We start from the raw sequence: 7,820 nt of genomic DNA on the forward strand, positions 1-7,820 counted from the left end.
TCTCTCTCATTGCTGTTTCTAACTCTCTATCCCTCTCCCTTCCTCTCTATAAAAAAATCAATAAAATATATATTTTTTAAAAAATGTTGAGAACAGGTTAGGTAGCACTGTCTAAACTTACTTTAAGTCTGTGAATAATAGGGGGAAGGGTAATTAAATTCTCATTTAATAAGAAGTAATTGCAGTGATCATGTAGTGGTCATCTGTAGTCACAGGCATGTCCCTAATCTAAAAACCTCAGATGTCCTTGGGAAGAGTGAATCATATGGTTAGCAGTCTCAGATATTGCCAATATTTTCAACCTCTAACTTGTGGATTTCTTGGGGCCCAAGAAATTCCCCTTATCCCCAGGAGTCTTACCTTGTTTATCTTACTGACTTAATTAGCTTTGAACTAGAGTGTCCGGGGCCTTTCTTTCCAGACAGAGCTATCTCTAGATTCTAGACTGGAGCAAATTGGAACAATTGCCCAGGGCTCTGCTCTGCTGGGGAAACCCAGCCAGCTGGGGCTGCTACAGTGGATGTGTGATGCTGGCTAGGGAGGAAGGAGGAGGGGTTGAGAGTAATACAATAGAGCACAATGATCAAACACAATTAGCACAGTTTGTAGAGCATCCTCTACCACCAACTTTTGCCCACCCCATGAAAAGGCAGTGATCCCAGTGCTGCTGGCACTGCGAACCACTGTACATGACCTTGTCCTCTATATCTGAATTACCTTATTCTCAACATTAGTTCATGCTTTCACCCAACTCACATTTATCAAGGTCTGCCTTTGTATCTTCATATTTGTAGTATATTATTTAGTATTTGTCATAGTCAAAGGATTGCTGTCTCTCATACATTAATGAATATAAGAATCACATGGTGTGATTAGCTTAAATTCTCAGGCCCCACTGCCAGAGATGCACATTCATTACATGAGACCCATACATTTATACTTTTAAAAAGCACCCACGCTAGTTTCAGAAGCACTGAATTCTTAACTAGATCATAAAATCCTCAAGGTGGGGGGCATGCCACTCATTTACCACTTGGTTCCCCAGCACTTAACACAGTGTCTGGTACACGATAGTTACTTAACATATATTTGTTTAACTGTTGAATTATATTATAAGGACTATGTTGGACCCTAAAGTACAAGGATGATTTTATCACAAGCCATTTTGTTTTCATCAGAGTCCAGATAGATAACTCAAGGAATACTCAAAGAAGAATTTAAAGAGAGTTTAACAAAGGATCATTGACAAGTTACAGGCAGGGTTTAGGGAGACAACAAGACATGGTGAAACATCCAGGGCCTAGCAACAGCCAGAAGCAGCTGCCCCTAGGGCTAAAATCTCAAGGGGGGAGTGGTGGAATGGGGCCCTTTTTACTGGAACCTTGTGAGTGTGCACCCATAGCAGAGAGTGGGGAATAAATACCCTGACTGTCTCTCTTCCCATTCTCTGAGCTGGTGGTGTCATTAGTCAAACCCTTCAGAAACCAGATGGCAGGAGAGCCCAGGTGAGGTAGTGAACCCCCTCTCATGGCACTGAGCAGAGAGAGAATGCAGGGAATAGCTTCTTTCCAGAAGCTGGAAGCCTGCCGTCTTCTAATCAGTATACAGTTACTGAGGAACAAAGTTGAGAGTCAAGGTAGTAACTAATACTTATCACTAGATCATTTGGCCATGTCTATACACCACTCCAATGGTCTAGCTGCACGAAGGATGAATCAATTGTGTGAACACCAAGATGAAATGTTAACTAAATGGAAGCTTTCATTTCCCAGATGATCACACACTCATAAACACATGCACATGTACACACACACACACACCCTCACACACTCATTTCAATGGGGTTCATGTGATATTTTGAAGTGTGACCACTGTGAGAACCTGGATAGTTTGATCTGTACCACCAGTTAAATATCAAATAAGTGTTTGATAATTTAATGTCTCCAAAAATTAATGGTTATTGGCAGATTGACTTACATTACCATGATTCACTATTTTAATGTTAAAGAACATAGAGAAAAAACTACCATTAATGTTTAAAGAGATAATTATTTATCTCTATTGCACTTTCACGACTTTCCTAACTCATACTCTGGCTTCTACAACTACAAATAATCCCTTTCTATCTGAAAATTCTCAGCTTTCTGCTTCATTTTTTTTATAACTCCATAATGCCTAGTATTTAGTTAACAGTCATTTAATTTGGTATTTTTAGAGCAACATGGAATTATGAACCCAAACTGAAGATAATGAGGACAATATTTCAGAGAAGGACAAACGTCTCCTCTGATATATTGCCAAAAATATGCTGCTGAGATGAAGACCACCCACAAGCTTCAACTGGCACATGATGTATCGGCCCATATGTATTAAAGAAAAAGAGAACAGAACGGAAGGAAGAAAAGGCCACATGGAGCATTTGAAACTGGGCTCAATAGTGTGTTTCTGAGTAAAACGTAGAGAGGTTGTCCCAATCTCCAAATTCAATTTAACAGATGTTATTGAGTACCTATGATTTGCTCATCTTCTGCCCTCAAGATTCTTTCAGTCTAGCACAGGGGAAGGGGGTAAGTCAACAACATAACACTATACAAGTCACTGTGATACATTGCTACCTAGAGGAAGAAGCAATGCCCTTAGAAGCTTACTTCCTGCCTTGTTGGGGAAGGCTTCACGCAAAAGGCAGAATCTGAGTTTGACTTTAGAAGAAGAGATGGAGAATTGACATTCAAGTAGAAGGTAGCAGAAAATAAAATACAAGACATTCTAAAGCAGGGGTCCTCAAACTACGGCCCGCGGGCCACATGCAAATACAAATATTGTATTTGTTCCCGTTTTGTTTTTTTACTTCAAAATAAGATATGTGCAGTGTGCATAGGAATTTGTTCATAGTTTTTTTTTAAAAAAACTATAGTCCGACCCTCCAACGGTCTGAGGGACAGTGTACTGGCCCCCAGTTTAAAAAGTTTGAGGACCCCTGTTAAAGTGTCAGATGGGTCTGGCGAACGATTCCACCAGTGGGTCAGGAGAGTGGCCTGTGTGGAAGCCTGGAGTGAAGAATTAGGCCAGAAAAGTGTTTTGGACTATGTTGTGGGAGAAGTTGAATGCCCTAAGCACTTTGGTGTTATTCTTTTGGTAGTTGGAAGTCATGGATTTTTGTCATCAGAAGTAGAATATGCAAAATGGAAATGATCTGATCAGATAGCTCAGTATAATAATGAACAGAGGGAGAGAGAGTAGAGCGATAATGCTCAGTGGGATGTCTTGGGAGAGATAATAACTTTTTAATTTGGGAAGGCACTGTGTGGATGGAAAGAAAGGCAGTAAAAGGTACAAAATCCTTTAGAAAAGAAAACAAGGGGAAGACTAGGTAACTGATTGAATGTGGGGCGTGTGGGAGAAGGTATTGCCAAAGATGTCAAATGTCTGAGGTTTCTGGTCTGGATGACTCATACCTTCAAGACAGATAGGGTTGGTCTGTTTCCTTCCTCCTCCATGTTGTCTCTTTGTAGCCTCTTCTTCTTAAATTATGATATCAGACATATGTCATTCAAATTCACAAGTTCGATTTCTAGTGTAATATTTCAGTCTGAAATTTTGGCAAAATCAGATGTGGGGCTTGGTTATATACAACTGAGAGTTAATTGAATAAAGTTTGGAAAGTGGACGGGATGAAATAAGGGTAGAAATAAGGAGAACTTTGGAAAACACCTACTTTTCAGGGGCAGATAGTGGGTCTGGGTTAATTCAGATGTAAATGTTCTTTCTTAGTAAGAGAAGGGAAGTGAATCCAGTTATTTCCCATAGTAGTTTGGGTTGAATACATGGCACTGAGCAATACTATTTAATTCTGCTTTCAACCCAATGATAGTATATGGTTGGACGTTTATAAAGTCTATTGAAAATGCAAGAATCATTATTATTCTGGGTCACCCTAGGCAGGGGTGTGTGTGTGTGTGTGTGTGTGTGTGTGTGTGTGCGCGCGCGCGCGCCTGTGTGTGCCTACACCTCAGAAATTTGTTTCCTCTTTTAATTAAATGAAGCCCATGTTTGCTGGCTTTTGGGGTGGGCTGCAAGGCCCATCTGTTTAAGTAGGCAGTTGCCTGATATTGCAGGGGGGAGGATTGGCAAGTGTAAATGTGAATTTGAATACCAGATACAGGCTATTTAAAGCTGAATTTATCTTTAATAAATTCACCCAGAGGTGTTTGAGAATAGGTAGGTTGGAAAATGGTCATAATTTGTGTGCAGACTTTTTTTTTTCAGTTGTGTGGCACATGATTGAGAGAAGAAATAGAGTCAGGGAAGTTCGTGTTTGATAATGCTCTGTTTCTCTAGGTCTCACCATGCAGGAGGCAGACTCCTTCAATAATTGCTTTTAATATGCTGGAAGGCAAAATGGTCTTCCATTTCATATGATATAGTACTAACTTGAGAGCAAATAATACATAAATGTTTTCTTGCTAGTATGTGTTAAAGCAGTTGGCATTTAGGACCAAGGGTTGTCAATCTTTGAGGTTTCTGAAAGGAATTGCAATTTATGACGTGTTAGGGTAAACAGTTGGATTACATTTCTGAAATACGTGTTCCATCAGGTAAAATCATTGTGATTACAGGCACTGGAACTGTAAGTAAGTTATGTGGTAAAAGGTGGAAAATGTAAAACAAGTATGCTTTGCTTAACTACTAATCCCTCTTTGTATCTCTGCTGAATAAACTACAAGAAAAAAGGGGGGGGGCAGAATGTTTAAATAATAAAATAGAAAAAATGCACTACGTAATTTTGGTAAATAATAAGCATTATATAGCTCAAGGAACTCTTTCATCAGTGGTCCAGCCGTGAAAGAATATTCCAGAATTCAAAGAATTACAAAAGATTACAAAGAAGTTCTTTTAGTTGGAAGTTATTTCTTTTGTTTGCTTTTTAAAAATTTCTCTTCACTTGCCCTTTACTTTCTGATATAGCTGATAAAAGCACAGGTTGTCACTTTGACATGGAGACTCTATTGTTCAGAAACACTTTGCAAATAAAAGCAAAAAGCAGAGAATGGCTTTAAGAGCTTTGCATATGTTTGACAGCAGAAGACAATAAATGTAAATAAATCTTTACTATTTCCCCTAATTCAGTTTGTGCCATGCACATGTCAGGACTATAAACACAAATCAACAAACATTTGAAAGAAAACAATATACATAACTTATTTTATATATTAAAAACAACTGTCAAACAATTATGACCTCATGTATTAGTTGGTTGTTTTGAAATATTCCTACTAGAATTAAAAAATGCTCTGAGGGCCTTTGAGCTTATACATATTGTGTCAATCAAGAGCATATGTAATATATCTAAAGCATGAGGTAAAAATTTTCTTCATAAATTATTTCATAAATAAATAATTTGCTTGAAAAAGTTTACAAAAATATTTGTGCTTTTATTAACTGCTCTACAGATCTTTTGTGGTTCATGTAAATGAATTGATACAGACAGCATTTTGCTGAGCTGAACTCAAAATACAAAAAGGAACATGAAGAGAGTCTTCATCTCTCAGGCAAACTTCAGCAAAATTGGGTCCATGAAACTTCATTCATTAAATTTTTAAGTGAACATGAATTTGTTGGCTTCAGTACCTGAAGTGTAACTTTATCCTTTCAATTGAAGGACATAATTCACTCTCAGACCTTTGGCTTTAACATTTTATATAATGTATAATTTTGGGTACACTTAATGGTCAAATTTTGTATTATTACAGGTGGAAAAACACCAGCCATCTCAAGGGTTTTGTGCTTGCAAGAGCATGTAATTTCATTTTTTTGAACCAATTTAATCAATGCTTGTTTCACGTGAGTAAATTTACACTCTTGATGATTGGCTTACATGTGAGAGTGACGAAGAGGAAGATCACTTCCCCTTTTAAAATGTCATTTAAGTCTTGGGGAGCAGAAATAGATTAGGGGACTAATCCTTGTGATATATGGTACTATTTAAACTTTGCTGCTAAGATGCTATAGCCTGAGATTTTATCAGTTAGATACCAGCTTCAGCAGTTTTAGGTGGTATTAACCCTTTAAAAACAAACCGTTTTACTATTCAGATTCATATTTCAAAATTTATTTGATCTAATGTTTTTAGTTAGTCATGACTCAAGAATGTTTCCCTCAGATCCTTTTTTTCTCCTGAATAAAAATGCTTCTCACTGCGCCGTGCATATTTCCATAAATGTCGGTAAGCTAATTTATGGCTTAAAAAAGAAAATAAAGCTCTATATTTAATATATGAATACTTTTTACAGTGGAAATTGGCAGTGGACAGTATTAAATGACTCTAGTGTGAAAATATGCAGGTGGTCATTAGTAGCTGACTATGAGATTTACTGAAGATTTTGATATTAATTTTCCCTACAAGCAGGACTATATATAAATCTTACTCTGTTCCCAAATTAATTTAAATTGATGGTCACACATGAATAACTCCATGCATATAAGCTTCATTGTCTTCTCCTTTAGGGAATATATTGTTTGCCTCATTGTGAAACTGTATTTTGACTACTGTTTTACCTGACTAATTTCCCTATTGCAAAAGAATTAATGCTTTTCTACTCATAGTGTCTGGGACACGATACCAAAATTCTGGAGCAAAAGGGCTACAAAAAGGAATCACAGATCTGCCTGACTAGGAATAAAGATCTTAAAAAAAAAAAAGCAGTAAGGTTGGCTTTTTCACTTCTAATAGTATGTTTCAAAATATACACTTAGCTTTTTTCTCTTAAAAGATGCAAGAATCATTTAGTGAAAAAAATATTTTGGAGGAAATTACTTCATCTTTGGCTGACGGAGTCATGATTGTACATACCTCTCTAAAATTCTAATTTTAATCATTTTGCAGTTTGGAGAAGGAAGGATGTTTCTTCTTTTAGCACAAAATTAGTTTAAACTGATTTTCACTAGAGGAAAAACATGCCACTTAAAGTCACCCAACTGAAGAAAATGAAGTCCAAACTCCCAAGAGATATTTACTGAGTTTTTAACACCTACTATACTTTGGATCCTGTCATGGTACTCCTATGCATTGTTGTTTTTTAGAAATTAAAAAAGAAAGAAAGAAAGAAAAGGAAAAAGGAAAAAAAAAACCCCACCTGGCTCAATTCAGTAACTTATTTTGAGAGAATTTCACTTAACAATGAGAGTATTTGGAGATGTGAAGTAGTAAAAAGAATGGCATGCTTAATTCAGTGTTCCTTGTCTGCTACTATAACTCCAAAGAGCTGCAGGTACTCATCTTGCAGCACTTGAGTCATGTTCCCATTTTCTCTATTTTGTGGTACCCCATTTAAGCACCCACAGAGCTTGCTAGAGTCCCCCCAGCCCACAAAACCATAGCAACCTCAGTCCGCACTTCTCCAACTCAGGACAGAGTTCAAGTTCTCAGCCTCACTAGCCATCAAATGCATGGGAAACACAGACCACCGACTAGGTGCCCTAGGACTTCTTCATGCCCCAGAAAAAGGGCGGGGGAGGGGCGGCGCGCGCGCGCACACGCACACACACACACACACACACACACACGCACTCACACACACACAAATCCTGCGTCGCTTAATTGGGAAAGAGAAGGCAAAGTAACACCCAAAAAGGTAAAAGCACTTTTGGAGTTCTTTGGACGGTTCCTGAGAGCATCTCCGAGTGTTTTGGGGACCCACGATCTGGCCGCCACGCACCGGCCCCCACCTGCCCCCCACCCCCTCCCAAGGTAAGTCCTTATCTTTGACCACCTTATTCCCTAAAGCTTTCGGATTTTTTCCCCCTGGGTTTCCAGCCCGCAC

The 7,820-nt window shown here is 38.2% G+C and overlaps 1 protein-coding gene across 1 annotated transcript in view; it reads left to right on the forward strand.

Moving 5' to 3' along the window:
• Positions 1 to 7,566: 7,566 nt before the first annotated feature.
• Positions 7,567 to 7,820, forward strand: part of TRPS1 (trichorhinophalangeal syndrome I) — a 238,770-nt gene continuing 238,516 nt past the window's right edge. The window contains exon 1 of the mRNA XM_005857821.2: positions 7,567 to 7,747. The gene's annotated coding sequence lies outside the window, so the exon portion shown is untranslated. The remainder of the gene's footprint in view (positions 7,748 to 7,820) is intronic.

This window comes from Myotis brandtii, unplaced genomic scaffold (genome assembly GCF_000412655.1).
Source record: "Myotis brandtii unplaced genomic scaffold, ASM41265v1 scaffold1137, whole genome shotgun sequence".
NCBI lineage: Eukaryota > Metazoa > Chordata > Mammalia > Chiroptera > Vespertilionidae > Myotis > Myotis brandtii.